We start from the raw sequence: 1,240 nt of genomic DNA, 5'->3' as shown, positions 1-1,240 counted from the left end.
TATCTTTCTATTTGTATTTCTTCTTTGGAGTTCTTATGCTAGGGAGACTATACGATATTTACACATGTGTGTCTGGTTTATTTCACTTATGAGTATATGTTCAAGTGGCATCCACTTCAATATAAAGGCTTGCAGTTTATCATTCTTAATAGTTAAATAATACTCCATTGTGTAAAAATACCACATATTTCTGAACCATTCCTCAGGTGATGGGCATCTTGGTTGTTTCCAAGATTTGGCTATCACAGATTGCCCTGCCATAAACATAGACACATATATATCATTATGATATTGTGTTTTCACCTGCTCCGGAAAAATTACCAGTAGAGGTATAGCTGATTTAAATCAGATTTCCAGTCCAAACTTTTTAAGGAATCTCCACACAGATTTCCATAACGGTTGCAACAGTCTACGTTCCCACCAGTGGTGTAGAAGTGTTCCTTTTTGCCCACAGCCTCTCCCACATTTCTTGTTGGGTGATTTCTTTATGGTAAACATACTTTCTGGTGTGAGAGGATATCTCAATGTAGTTTTAATTTGAATTTCGCGGATGGCTAGTGATGTGGAGCATTTTTTCATATGTTTATTCGCCTCTTTCATTTTATCCTCTGAGAAACTTGTGTTCAACTCGGATGCCCATTTCTGGATTGAATCTTTACAATTTGTGGTCCTACTGTTTTTTACTACTTTATGAATACTAGAGAGAAGACCTTTGTCTGAGTACTTATTTCTCATGATTTTTCCAAATTTGTTAGTTGCTTTTTCCCTTTGTTGGTAATTTGTTTTTTTGTGAGAAAAATTCTCTGTAAGACCAGGTGGAATTTGTTATATCTTTCTACATTTACCCGTGCGACTTGATTTCTGTTCATGAAATCTTTACCTACCCCTATGTCTTCAAGAGTTCCTCCTACTTTTTTTTCAAAATTTTATTGATAAACAGAGAGCAATGAGACACTTTCAATTCAAAATGGAAGTACAGTTTTAACAAATAATACACGGCATATATTCTTCTTTTTTTGTTTTGTTTTTTCAAAGTTTTATTCATAAACAGATAGCAATGAGACAGTTTCAAATCCAATCGGAAGTACAGTTTCAACAAATAATATACTGCATATATTCTTCTTAGTGGTTAATTGCTGTACACGAAGTGGACTTGTGAAGCTATTTACAAACACCATTAGAACAAATCATTCTATTCATTAAGAGAATGCAACTATATATCTATCCTAACCACTTGGAA

Source organism: Octodon degus, unplaced genomic scaffold, assembly GCF_000260255.1.
Source record: "Octodon degus isolate 3935 unplaced genomic scaffold, OctDeg1.0 scaffold00337, whole genome shotgun sequence".
NCBI lineage: Eukaryota > Metazoa > Chordata > Mammalia > Rodentia > Octodontidae > Octodon > Octodon degus.
This window is presented reverse-complemented; position numbering follows the sequence as displayed.